Raw genomic sequence first — 14,973 nt, 5'->3', positions numbered from 1 at the left:
TGACCTCAGGTGAGCTTTGCGTGAATTTAGTTTCATGCTTAACCGATTGCCACTCAAAATAAACGTATGACATAATCGATTATGTGGAAAAAATAGTTGATAATCGATTATGCTCATGACATAATCGATTACATGTAAATAAAATTTTGAGATAATCAATTATGGTGGTTTTTGAACTGCAAGCATAATCGATTATGTGGCATAAAACTTTGGATAATCGATTATGTGCTATTTTAAACTGAGGTGATAATCGGTTATGTTTCTTAATTTTCCAGATTTTTTATTTTGTGTTTTTTAAACTAATTTTTGAATGATTTTTTTTTCAGGCACAGTTTCATAAATCTTAGACTTGCATCGTGGTTTTGTTCTGTTCTCTTGAGGTATGTGTACATAGTCACTATTTTTTTAACATTTAATTCTTTATAAAAAAATAGATTTATTTATTTGAAATGATTAATTTTACATAATAGAAATAGAAATTTTGAATGCTATATTTTATATTTTTGGACATTTTACATACACATACCATAATGTATATGAAGTACATAATTTATTTGTCATAGTTTACATAAATTGTTAATGTTATTATGAAAAAATTAAAAAAAAATATTATAGTAATTAAAAAGAACAGAAAAAGATTACATAATAAATTTGATTTTTTAATAATGTGTAGATAGTTAAACCCTAAACCCTAAACATTTAATGCTTTATAAAAACACATTTATTTATTTGAAATTATTATTTTTATAGAATGGAAATAAAATTTTTGAATGTTATATTTTTTTTTTCCATTTTACGTAGACATACCATAATGTTATGAAATATATATAATTTATTTCTCATAATTTAAATAAATTGTTATTATTATAATTTAAAAATTAAATCAAAGTAGTAATTTAAAAAAAAAACAGAAAAAAGTTACATAATAAATTAGAATTTTTACTAATATGTGTACATAGTTAATATTTTTTAACATAAAATTGTTTATAAAAAATAGGTTTATTTATTTGAAATTATTATTTTTTATATTTTTTAAAATTTAATTCTTTATAAATAATACATTTATTTATTTATAGTTAATATTATGACATAATGCATGAATGCAAATTTGATATGTTATAAATAATAAATGTTAACAGAAGTTTTTATACAAATTAATAATGTTATAGAAAGTTTTATTCTTACATAATGGAAATGTAATTAAAAAAACTAATAATGTTATACAATTTTCTATTGTTACATAATGTAAATGTAATTTAAAATATTATAAATATTATTATACTAAAACCCTAAACCAAAAAATATTTAAGATATATTTATTTGTTGATTGATTAAATTATAATTTTGTTAGTCTATATTTATTTTGTTATATTAGATAAATTAAATGATAGAGTCATTTAGAATAAAATTTTTATTATAATTATTTAAAATTATGCATTACGGTTACTGTATTGGTGTAGTTTTACACTGAAACGGTAACCGTATTTAGTATGTTGTATTGACACTTATCCATAATCATGGTTCTGGATCAAAGTTCAAGATTTCATGGATAACATTATGAATTTGGGTAGCCATTACGACGAGGAAAAGATGGTACATTTTGAGGAAACGATTGCAATTTATGATGACCTTGTTGCGGCGTACATGAATTTAATTTCACAAATACAAGAACAAATTAAAAAAAAATACTGAAGGTGCTTCAGTGATGATCCTTTGTATGATTGGTTTTGGATTGAATTTGTTACGTACGGTGCGTACTAGAAGGAACGGTATTAGTGAGTTCCAACCACAAAAGGAGCGTTGCAGACAAGAATTGATAGGGTACTTGGTTCACACTGAACAATGTCATGATATTATTCGCATGGGACCAGAAGCTTTCCTTCAATTATGTCAATGAATACGAGGAACTGGACTTGTTAAAGATGCATATTGATTAACCGTGGAAGAACAAGTTGCGAAATTTCTGTACATTATTGGGCATAATGTGAAGAATCGAAGTTTGTCATTCTTTTTTCCTCATTCTGGAGAAACAGTTTCCCGTCACTTTCATAATGTTTTGAGTGCAATATTATGGTTGGAGGGGGAATTCATAATTCAACCAAATGGAACGGTTGTAGAACCACACATCCTTAACAACAATCGATTTTACCCCTATTATAAGGTTTGCTTATGATAATATTATTTTAAATCACGTATAATGTTTTATTTATTTTGTGTTTAATAAAACTTATGAAATTTGGTTTACATTAGCATTGTTTAGGGGCAATAGATGAGACTCATGTACGAGTTAAGGTTTCACGTGCTGATGCACCTCGTTTTCGAGGGAGAAAAGATTGGCCAACTCAAAACATATTTGTAACATGTGACTTTGACATGAAGTTCACATATGTCCTGGCCGGTTGGGAAGGAACAACCTCGGATTCAAGGATATTAAAAGACGCTTTGGTACGAAACGATCTTTTTGTTATTCCAGAAGGTTAGTTTTAAGGGATTGGGTGTGCATAAGAATAAATAGGTTATAGTAGTATATACTAACGCAACTTTCCACTATCTTTGTAGGAAAATACTATCTTGGTGATGCTGGTTTTATGTTAAAACCAAATATAATAACACCTTATTGCGGGGTTAGATACCATTTGAACGAATATTCGTGAAGAGGGCCACAAAATGCTAAAGAGTTGTTTAATCTTCGGCATTCATCACTTAGAAATGTAATTGAGCGAACATTTAAGGTACTGAAAAAACAATTTCCAATTATAGCAAGTGGGACTGAGCCACATTATGATGTCGATACTATGATAAAAATTGTTTTAGGTTGTTGTATTCTGCATAACTTTCTTCGAGAGGTCGACAATGATGAGTCTCTGATTGAAGAAGTAGATAATGAATTGTTACAAGAAGATGTTCAAGCAACCACCACCCATGCTCGTGAGCATGATCATAGGCTAGGGTGTCATATTAGGGATACTATAGCAAACGAAATGTGGCAAGATTATGTAAACAATTAATTTCATGAAATAATATATTTCCTCCTATTTTTCAATGTTTGTGATATGATTTCAATAACATGATAGGGATATGATATGAACATGTTAGGGATTCAACAAGAGTTGGAATATGATTAGGCACTTTTTAAGAATTGGATCAATGTTCTTAACATTCAAGAACTCACCAAAACACAAGTAACCAAGCCAAACTCACATAGAAACCCATTTTGAACAACAAACCCATGGATAGAAACTCAAGAACACAAACATATAGCAATTATACCCATGGAGGACGTGACCAAAACAACAAGAACAACCAATTTGCACCGATTAAAATTGAATATAAGTGCAGCAAATGAAAGAGGACATCATAAGGAAGAGATTGCACCGATTGAAAGTGAAAACAAACAAGTAGAACAAAAATGGGTAATTTGGAATGAAGGGAAAATGGACTTATGTGGATGAAGCTCTTGGAATGTGCACACCACTTGAAGGATGGTTGGCTTCAAGATGAGTGTTGTTGCCGCCACTTGAGAGCCCAAAAATTCACTCAAGATAAGACTAGAAGAGAAGAAGACACAAGTCTCTCTCACTCACTCACCAATTTGGTAGAGGTTCTTTACTCTCAAAAATCAATCTTATTATTTCAAAGACCTAAGCACCCTTTTTATAATAGAGAGGGTTGGTCACAAAGTACAAGAGAAGCTTACAAGATAAGCTTTTGAAAGGTCACATTCCAACTCCTTCTATTCTAGTGCCTAAAGGAGTGTGAAGAGACAACTTTCTAGTTTCTTCCTAAAAACTAACGCCTAAGGTACTTACAAAAGAGGTGTCTTTTTGGTTTCCCTCTTAGTACCTTCCTAAACACTACTCCTATATGTTTTACAAATTTATACAAAAGAAATTACAAAAAAAGATATTAATTGGAGCCCATTCTTGAATTCTTGTTGGCTTTGGGCTTGATCCTCTCTTTATTTAATTCTTCTTTAATTTTTTAGAAGACTAGAAGGAAGAACTTTAAATGTTTGGATGGATGGCATCTTCCTTCATTAGTAAAATCCTCTCTTACTTTATCTCCATCAGTTTGTCATCCTAACTTTATTTAAGTTAATTAGATGGATCGCGGGAAAAATGTTGCTTCAAATTCATCAGGTTCTTATAGAGAGTTCACGAAGTGGACGGCGGAGATGGGCCTAATTTTTCTCAATGCAATGATTGACGAGGTACAAAAAAGGTGTAGAATTGATGGTAGCTGGACCACTCAATGATACACTAACATAGTTATGGCTTTAAATAAGGTTGGCTTATCGGGTATTAAGCAAAATCATGTGAAGAACCGCCAAAAAAGCCTCAAGGACAGCTGGAGGGAATTCCATGATATGTTTGGGGGATTGAGTGGTTTCGCATGGAACCAGACCACCAAAAGTTTTGAAGCCGAGAACGAAGTTTGGAGTGAGCTGATTAAGGTACGATGATAAGTATTTTTTTATTTAACAAATACATTTGACTTCACATTTGGCATAAAATACTAATATGTGGCATTTATGTAGGCCAAACCATTTGCAGAGAAATGGCGTGTGAATCCCATTCCCCATTATGACCTCATGGAGGAGTTGTGGTCTAATGATAGAGCCACGGGAGGTTAGGTCAGGACAGCCTGTGACATCAACTCACCTCCTGACATGAGCAATTTTAATGTCAACCTTGAGGACAATAATATGGATTATATCCCCGACCAACCGAACTATGAGGAGGCAGATGACTACGTCCCACGATCACCTGGTCCTCACTTCCAATCTAGTGACACTCCTTCTGACACGCTGTCAAACACTCATTCTTTGTCGTCTGCTGGCTCTGCCGGCACATCCTCATCTTGAGGATCAAAGAGAAAAGGCCCTACTATGGACGGTATTGATGAACATTTTGCATTGTTGAATACTAATCTTCAACAATGCGTGTCATCAATGAAGGATGGAAATGAAAATGCCTCTCAATTTGTGGATATTGCTTGTGCACAGGCAACGACAGCTCAAGATACAGTTGCCAAAATTAGACGAATAAACGACGTATATGTTGAGCATGTACACCATCATCGACGCCATGCCTCATACCAATACTCAGAGTCTGATATTAGGGCAATGCTCGTGGGGCTTAACTTCCAGGACGAACAAGTCATGGATCAATGCTACGAGTTCTTATGTGAGCATCCAAGAAGAGTTAAACAACTCTTTGGGATGCCATACGAGCGTCGCATGACCAAATTGTTTGCATTCATGACTAGGTGTTGATTTCATATTTCATGACTAGGCGTTGATTTCATATTTCATGCGTTGGCGGTTCCTCCATATCTTCTACTTCAGTTTATGATGTCTTAATTTGATTTCACTTGGTCTGTAATTTGTTTTTGTATGTTTCTTGTTGGACAATTTTCACTAGAACTGTTATTATTGAACTTTTGGAGTTAAACTATTCATTTTTCATTCATCATCTAATATTTTGTTTATGCACTTCTACTATTGTATTTGATAACTGCATTTAATTGGTTTATGATATTGTGATAACTTCCCTCTACTTAAAATTGAGTTTCATATTTGATGTCATGAATATTTAATTTTTTCTATATATTGTACTATTTGGATTATAGATGACATCAACATCCCAGAAACGCCACAGAACCCGTAAGGGTAAAGAGCCAGCAGAAGGTCATTCCGTTAATCCTCCACCACCTGTTAGAATATATGGCCTTAAACAAGAGGGGGGTGAATTGTTTATAAAAGATTTTTGCAAACTTTGAAGGTATAATGAAATTCAATGCTGAATTACAGAGAAGAGAATCAATGAAACAAATACCCAAAACTGTTTTAAGATGATATCAGAAAAACAATCGGTTGTTTGTACCAGTTAGAACTTAAACAACTTAAAAACAGAATTTAAAGAGTTAAGGGTAAGAGATAAGCACACAAGCAATTTATACTAGTTCACTCTTACACCAAGAGCTACATCCAGTCCCTAGAAACCACTGGGTAATCCACTATGCAATCAAAACCAGATTACAAACACCACACACCAAAGTAGTGACCTTGAACCCCTCAAGAAATACACTACCTTTGGCAAACCACACCAAAAGTGTTGATCTTGAACACCTTAAGAACACACAACACTCTTTGACAACACAACTACAAAAATATAATAATCAAGGAAGAAGGGAATAGAATACACTTGGGTATTACAGAGCTTAAAGTTCAGAATTACAACTTAATTTTATTCCACACACTTAAGAATGATCCAAATCTCTTTCAAAACTTGGAAAAATTGTTTTGATAAACTCTTTCTCTTGCTCCAAGATTAGGAGCATAAAACCACCTTTATATAGACAAACCAAGTGGTTAAAAATATTTAATAAAGGAGTCAAGGTAGTTAGGATCATTTAAAACATATTAAAACCACTTAATAGAATTTTGTTAAGGTTTTCAGAAAAAAAAATCGATTGTTTTGTCGAAACAATCGGTTGAATTGACTTGACAACAAAGTTGAGCTTTTCAAAACCTTTTCAAAAACTGCTAAGGTAAAACAACCTGTTGTTTTAAAAAACAAGTTGTTGAAATTTTAATAGCATTTTAGAAAACTCATCTTTTCAAAAGGTTAAAGATTCAAATGAACTTGGATCATCTTAAGGAGTGAATTAACAAGTTTCAAAAAACTAGACAACACACACACCCAACAACAAGGTCTTCAAGCTTTCCTCTTGGATTTGGAGACATCAAAGCATCTTGTTCAACACCACCAACGGGGATTGAAGAAGTACTTGATTATTCAAGATACTTTACTTCAAAATGGCAAATGATTGTCTTTGAAAAAATGTTTCATGGAAGACCAATCATATCTCCGAAAGCCATCCATTCTCCTTTTTTTTGCTGCACCAGGGTTTGAATTTCAAAACCTTCTAAACTTCCAACACTTACAACCTTTCCTTGGAATGAAACCCCCCTACTATGAGGAATTGGTGCGAGTGTTTTATACAAATATGCAGATCACACCTCTTGGTGAACTTGCCATTAAGATTTGTGGCAAGCGAAAACACATCAATGAAATGGATTTGATGAATATTGTTGATCTGAGGTATGGCGGTGTTAAGTTAACACCTGGGACGATCCTTGAGGAATGTAATTTTGATCGAGCCTTAGCATTATCATCCATGCTTCATGAAGATGTTCAGGGACAGAATGTCAGAAATGCTGGTAGTCTAAAAATGAATGACCGCCTACCTACATTACACATGGGTGCATATCTTGTGCCCTCGTGGAAGCAACTTCGCACAAGGAGTATGTGCACGACACTTGCAGCAATGAAGGAACATAAACGAGAATGTTAAGGAGAAAGAAGGAGTATGTGCACGACACTTGCAACAATGAAGGATAATGAATAAACGTGAAGGAGTATGTGCACGACACATATATACACCAAGAGACATATATGCAACAGTCACTCACATGATTATCTATGTACAATATGAGTATGTAGTGACCTCTCTGTCTTTGTCTATATACTCAACAGTGATTGAATTCACAATACCATAGTTTCAGAAAAAGCCTATTTTGGAGAAAAAAATACTAAATAACCATGCATACTTACACAAACTAAGTACACAAAAATATATACTTTTAACAATATATTCCACAAAAAATCAAGTCATACTCCAGAAAAATAAGCAAATAGAAACACAAACAACTATGATCACATCTCATTTAGTTCTCTGTATATTCTAATTCTAACCAATTCCTCTTTTTTGTGTATCCTAACACGCTACTATGAAATAAAATACTACAATAAAAGTTAAATACAGACCCACAAACTAACCCAAACATGAAATACGAATATATATTGTCTTAAGAGTGTGTGCAAGAAATTAGCTTTGGCTCATACAAGGGTCACCACAGGTGAAATAACAGGGATAACCCAACAACAAAAATCACACAAGATCAATGTTTCGTTTAATAAACCAATGAATAAAAAAAATATTACCTTTGAAAACAAGATGTCGAAGAGGACACCGCCACCCAACCACCGTGAAAAGAGGATGTCGAAAAGAAGACTGTTACCCAGCCATCGTGAAAAGAGATGCACCCACGACGACGGACGTTGCACAAAAAGGTTGCGAAAAACCTGGAAGAGAAAGCTAGCGAACAACCTAGAAAAGGATGGGGACAAAAAGAAACCTAAATTCAACCTCATTGTCGAAGAAAAGAGGATGCGAAGAACGTGAAAAGTATTTAGCCCCAATTTACTAGACCCCACAAATGAAATAAAATACTATTATTTATGCCATGTTGGTTGTATTGGTGGAGCAACTCATTTAGAGTTATCCAAATATATCGTCCAAATATCGGGACTCTTTCTTAAAAATGTTTAACTAATAACATTCTTCAACTTTATACTTGTCTATTATTCACAACTCTCTCAACAGTTGAACTTTGATATGGGAACAAGATTCTTGTGTAAACAATGATGAGTATAAGTTTTTTTTTTTTTGGGGTATAAATAGAATTTGGCTTCTTGCAAATCAAATTCTGATCTATGAACAATAAATAAAATAAATAACATTTTAAAAATGTGATTCTTCCTTAAAGAAATGTTTTCCTTGATCCCTACTTTAATGCAAGCTTGTTATCGTTACTTTTCTTCTCCTTTTTAAGGAGCATCAATGCGGTGGATCAACTTAGCAATTAATATCCTCTATATCTTCATCATCTCAAGACAGTGAAGCAAACAAGGTTGTTGGCAACAAAGACTTGCGGGTTCAAATCCTATTAGGAATTCAGTCATGGCTCTCACTTGACAGCTTCCTTGATTGCTTGATTAGGAGCCTCTTGTGTTGATTGCATTACAACATTGGTTGTTTTCAACTCAACTTTCAGATGCAAGTTGTCATTGAGGAGAACTGAAGCTTGTTGTGTCGGCTCAAGATAGAAGATGAACGAGTAAGTTGGGAATTCTACAATGAAAGTTTGGACAGATAAGCATAGAAATATAATTTGTTTACCTTGCTTATCTGATCCTGATAATGATGGTGGAGAATGTCCACATAGAGGATGCATGGCAGCACATGAGGGTAAACATGTGACTTCTCTTTCAAAGAGAGTTCAAATGTATATGCAAACGATGGATAAAAACATTGCATACGTATGAGATCACGAGCATACTAGTTTTCTTCTTCTTTCTCAAGCACGATTTCCATTTTCATGCGTGTTGGTCTAATTGGAGGGTATCTTGCCAGACTGCGAGAGATGGCATCTTCTTCATTAGCTGTAGCCTTTTCCTTCCCTTTATACATTGTAAAGGGCATAAATGTTCGTTATTTGTCCAGTACAAGGCGAAACCTTATCAACAAGCAAAAATTCGTTCGATGAAACGACGATCTCCATGTGTGCGTAGTCGGTGGTCGTCGAAGTTATGCAAAGGTCAACATGATCGCCGGTTGATGAAGCGGCGGTCTCCATGCGTGCGTAGTCGGTGGTCGCCGAAGGTATGCAAAGATCAACATGATCGCCGGTTGATGAAGCGACGTTCACCATAGGTCAACATGATCGTGATCGATGAAGCGGCGTTCTCCATATGTGTGTAGTCGGTGGTCGCCAAAGTAATGCAAAGGTCAACAAGATCGCCGATCGAGGTAGCGGCGTTCTCCGTATGTGTGTAGTCGCGTGGCGAGGTAAATGTAGGTGGCCTCGGTCTTGGGAGTTTCGGTAAAGTTGAGTGTTGCTTGAGGTAACCTGTTGGTTATAATTTTGGGTATGGTTTTCTCTCTTTAAGGTTGTTCTGCTCCAACCATAAAGGAGAGCTTCTTTTGTGGATGATATAGGAAGTCCACTTCTGGTTACTGTATATGGGTTGGGATACCCCTGAAGTATCCCTTTAATTTTATTTATTCATTGCTGATAAAAAAATAAAAGCAAAAATTCGTCTTGTTAAATGATTGCTATATAGCTAGAAGAAAATAAAGACTGGTTTGCTGGTATGTTTGTTTCGGTTCTCCCTTGGGACGAATCTTTACTGTAAACGAGAGTATGCATGGGTTCGTTGTAGAGGTCTCTCTCTACAACTTTGGAGTAGGCATTATTTTGAATGTATCGGGGTTTTGATTGGGAAGGTGGTAGAGGTGGACCAGGCAACTCGTGTTGGAGTACGCTCGCTTTCGGATCAAAATCCCGACGGGTGGAAAGGTAAACGTGACAAAGGAGCTGAGCATTAATAGTATACCTTGTTTGGTGTCTTCCGAAGAGGAGGCTTGTATTCGAGGTCACAAGTTGAGAAGTTTTTTAGAGCTTACTCAGTGCCGGAATCTGATGCCAGTTCGGAAGAAGGTGTTGGAAGGGAGTGATTGGACTCTGTGGAAGAGTTATTTTTTTTTTCTTTTTATCTAAATGGGATCGGTTTAAAAAAAATTAAAAATTTAGGCAAGTCGTGCCAATTCGACACGACTTCATATGCATAAATAGTCTCAATTAGACACGACTCTGTCATGTCATACTGAAGTCGTGTCAACTTGGCACGACTTCTGCCACGTCATAATTTATTTATTTTTAATTTTATTGTTTATATATTGGGTAGTAAGTTATGTAATGTTAAAAATTAATTTGATACATAATTTTCTAAGAGTATTAGTTTTAAGGAACAAAAAATTGGATAATCGTGTATGGATCATAGTTGAATTGAATGAATAAATACATAGATAAAGAAAATGAATGTTCTAAGAGTGTTATGAAAATACAAACCAAACCTGCCAAGCTATGACCCTCTATGTATCTATTCATTCAATTCAAACATGATTCATACACGATTATCCAATTTTTTTGTTCCTTAAAACTAACACTCTTAAAAAATTATGTATCAAATTAATTGTTAACATTACATAACAACCTACCCAATACATAAATAATAAAATTAAAAAAAATTAAAAATTATGATGTGGCAGAAGTCGTGCCAAGTTGGCACGAATTCAGTATGACATGGCAGAATCATGTCTAATTGGGACGATTTGTGCATATGAAGTCGTGTCGAATTGGCACAACTTGCCTAAATTTAAATTTTTTTTAAACGAATCCCATTTTGATAAAAAGAAAAAAAAATAATCTCATCGTAATCAAAAACCCTAATTTTAAGGCGCATGCTTTATGCCATTATGGCATTCATTCATGCAAGGGAAGCTAAAGCCCACGTGGATTGGTGTGATGATGCATGGTGCGTTGGGATTTTGGGTGTGAATGGGGTCGGTGTTCTTCACTACACCATTTTCTATCTATAGTAACATTTATTTAAAATGTTACAATACATAACTTTTTATATAGTAACATTTTAATATGTTACAATACAGTGTTTATAGTAACATTTTCATAGCAACATTTATTAAATTTATTAAAATGTTACCATACATAAAGGTTTTATTGCTATTGTGGGGCACCATGTTAAGTCAAACTGTTCCTGTATTATAATTAACGTCTATGCTGCTTGTAATCCGACTGAGAAGGTGGCTCTGTGGGAGGATGTGTCTGTTATCAGAAGTTTTCATCAGGATAAGGTGTGGTGTTGTTGTGGTGACTTTAATGCAGTCAGGTGTGCTACGGAAAGGAAAGGCATTAGACGAAATGCAAGCAAGAAAAAGGAAATCAGGGACTTTAATGAATTTATTGGAAGCAATTCTATGGAGGATTTGCCTCTAGTAGGTAAGTTCACTTGGTTTAAGGCAGATGGGTCCGCAAAAAGTAGGCTGAATAGAATTCTGGTATCCAAAGAATGGCTACAAGTGTGGCCTATGAGCAAGCAATACATACAAACAAGGGAAGTTTTGGATCATTGTGCAATAGTAGTGAAATCATGGAGTAAAGATTGGGGGCCAAAACCTTTCAAGTCTATCGATGCATGGCTATTGGAGCCCGGGTTTAAGGATCTGGTGAGGGGTAAATGGGGTTCTTATGAGGTGCAGGGCGACAATATAACAAAAGTCAAAGAGAAACTCAAACTTCTAAAGCTGGATCTTAAAGAGTGGAATAGGAGTGTGTTTGGGAATCTTGAGGATGAAAAGCGCAGGATATTGAAGGAGATTGAGGATATTGATGTCAAGGATGGTGTATCTGACTTGGTGGAGGGTGAAAAGTTGAGAAGATTGGAACTTGTAAGCCAGCAAAAATTGGTAGAGAAAAAGATGGAATCCCTTTATAGGCAAAAAGCCAGGTCCAACTGGTTCAAATATGGGGACTCTAATTCTAAATTCTATCACACCACTATCAGATGGAGAAGAATCAAGAATGAAGTTAAAGGAGTTGAATTAAATAATCAATGGTGTGAGGAATCGGAGGCAGTACGAAGGGAAGTAAAGTGAGTGTTTGAGGAGAGATTTAAGGTCACCCCTGATTTAGGAGTGAGGCTTGGAGCTTTGGAATTCAGATATCTTCCTGAAGAGGTAAGCCTGAGAATGATTGAGGTGTTCTCCGAGGAGGAAGTCAGGGAGGCGGTGTGGAATTGCGAGGGGACTAAGAGCCCGGGCCCAGATGGTTTTAATTTCAATTTTATTAAAGCTTATTGGGAGACCCTAAAGGAAGATGTTATGGGAGCAGTGCATAGTTTTCATGAGACAGGGATCTTGCCGAAGGGGTGTAACGCGTCCTTTATTGCTCTAGTCCCAAAGGTAAAGGATCCAACTACAATTGATCAGTACAGACCTATCTCTCTTGTGGGAGCTATGTATAAGATTATATCCAAGGTCATGTCGAATCGGATCAAAATTGTTCTACCTATGGTCATTGACGAAAACCAATCAGCCTTCATGAAAGGAAGGGGGCTGCTAGAGAGTGTTCTGGTGGCTAATGAGGTGATTGAAGACGTACGAAGAAGGAGGAGGAGGGGTGTGTTCTTGAAGGTGGATTTCGAAAAGGCATATGACTCGGTCAGGTGGAGTTTTCTGTTGGATATGTTAAATAGGCTGGGGTTTCATGAGAGATGGATCAAGTGGGTGCAAGGCTACTTAGAATCAGCAACAGTATCTATTTTGGTCAATGGATGTTCGACAGAGGAGTTTAGACCGACTAGGGGTTTGAGGCAAGGGGATCCCATGGCTCCGTTCCTGTTTCTTGTTGTGGCGGAAGGTTTGGCGGGCCTAGTACGTCCAGCGTCTAAGGAAAACCTTTTAAGAGGAGTGAAAGTGGGGAGAAATGAGATAGAGTGTAGCATGCTGCAATTTGCGGACGACACACTCTTTATGTGTGAAGACTCTTTCTCTAATGTGTTTACCATTAAGGCAATTCTTAGGATGTTCGAGTTGGCATCTGGACTCAAGGTAAACTTCCATAAATCTAAGTTGGCAGGTATCAAGGTTGGCAGGAGCTCGCTAGAAACCTACACAAGAAGTCTCAATTGTGGACTAATGCAGGTTCCTTTCAAGTACTTGGGTTTAAAAGTAGGTGGGAATCCTAGGAGAACACAATTCTGGGAGCCAGTGGTGGAAAAAGTTAAAGCTAGACTTAGTGCTTGGAAAGGGAAATGCTTGTCACTAGCAGGTAGAGTTTGCTTGGTTAAATCGGTCCTAACATCTGTTCCTCTGTTCTACTTGTCCCTATTTAAAGCGCCAGTGTCAGTATGTAAGACGATTGCAAGTATTCAGAGGAGGTTTGTATGGGCATGGGGGGCGGAAAATAAACGTATCTCGTGGGTCAGCTGGGGCACTGTGTGCAAGCCAAAGGAGGAAGGGGGTTTAGGAGTTAAGGATGTTAGAATGTTTAACTATGCTTTACTAGCAAAATGGAAATGGAGGATGCTGACTGAGGAAGAAGGGAAATGGAAGGAGATACTAGTTTCTAAGTATGACAGGGAGGGAGCAGGACATGAAGTGTCTAACAATTACTACTCTTGGTGGTGGAAAGACCTATCTAGGGTTACTGGTGAGGGGGAGGGGACAGGATGGTTCCACAAGTCGATAGGTTGGAGTGTTGGAGCAGGGGATAAGGTCAGGTTCTGGGAAGATGTTTGGTTGGAGAACAGCGAGCTCAAAGTGTTGTTTCCTAGGCTGCATTCGGTTTCGCTGGACCAAGGTAAGGTGCTGGGAGAAATGGGTGTTTGGGAGGACAATGGGTGGAGCTGGAGGCTAAGGTGGAAAAGGTCCAGGTTCGCATGGGAAAGTGTGATGGAGGAAGAGTTGCTTAGCCTTATTATGAGAAAGACCCCGCGCAAAGATAGAAAGGATGTTTTGATATGGAATGGAGAACAAGATGGTGAGTATTATGTGAAGTCCGCTTACTCTTTTTTGTGCAGTCTGGCAAATAATGAAGTGCAGGACACTTTTTCTTCACTCTGACAAGCTATAGTTGTCCCTAAAGCGCTGTATACAGCTTGGAGAATCTTGATTGAGAGACTTCCAACCTATGACAATTTGATCCGGAGAGGATTGGCTGTAAGCTCTTCCCTGTGTGTGTTCTGCAAGGAAACGCAAGAAACAGCACAACACTTCTTTATAGAATGTGCCTATGCACAGAGGGTATGGATCCTTTGTTTCAGATGGTTTGGCATCACACTGGTGCAGCATAAGGATATTGTAATACACTTCGAGAGTTTCTATCTGCCCCATCTGAGTGTTAAACAGAATCAGATTTGGAAGGGTGTTTGGGTTGCTATTGTTAGAAGTATGTGGGACCAAAGAAATTTGGTGGTGTTCAAGCAGGGGACAGCTGATGTAGAAGAGATTGTTCACATAGCCCAACTGTCAGTGTGGCTCAAGCTGAAGTTTGGGACAAACTCCTTCAACTATGCTTATTCGGATTGGGTTCTAAATCCAGGTGTGTGCATGCAAAGCTGCTAGTTGGAAGGTAAGGGCCTGTATACTGATCTTTGAGGTGCAGGTTTTGGTTGAAGGTATGCAGACTTCATACCAGTTTGGAGTTCGGGTGCAGCTCAAGTTTGATTTATGCAGTTGGTCATGCCAGTGGTACTATCTGTGGGG

The sequence above is a fragment of the Phaseolus vulgaris genome, chromosome 3 (genome assembly GCF_051622355.1).
Source record: "Phaseolus vulgaris cultivar YP4 chromosome 3, ASM5162235v1, whole genome shotgun sequence".
In the NCBI taxonomy this organism is placed as follows: domain Eukaryota; kingdom Viridiplantae; phylum Streptophyta; class Magnoliopsida; order Fabales; family Fabaceae; genus Phaseolus; species Phaseolus vulgaris.
The sequence above is the reverse complement of the archived record's forward strand: the minus strand, read 5'-3'. Positions refer to the sequence as shown.